Source organism: Penaeus monodon, chromosome 20 (assembly GCF_015228065.2).
Source record: "Penaeus monodon isolate SGIC_2016 chromosome 20, NSTDA_Pmon_1, whole genome shotgun sequence".
NCBI classification, from domain to species: domain Eukaryota; kingdom Metazoa; phylum Arthropoda; class Malacostraca; order Decapoda; family Penaeidae; genus Penaeus; species Penaeus monodon.
The window spans coordinates 43,937,415-43,937,619 of NC_051405.1; positions in this window are offsets into that span (position 1 = coordinate 43,937,415).

Here is a 205-nt window from a genome sequence, read left to right on the forward strand (position 1 = left end):
TCACAGCACAAACTCTGACATTAATCTCTCTTTTAAATAGTCTTCTGCAAATATAGACATGATACCGGCGGCATGGACGCTCATATTACACGCTTTTATGTAATGACGAAGCGTATACACACATACGAACAGGAATAATATTACTTCTCTTCATATGAACTCAGACGAAAAGGTTTAAATGATTAGAGATTGAAAGAAATATAAA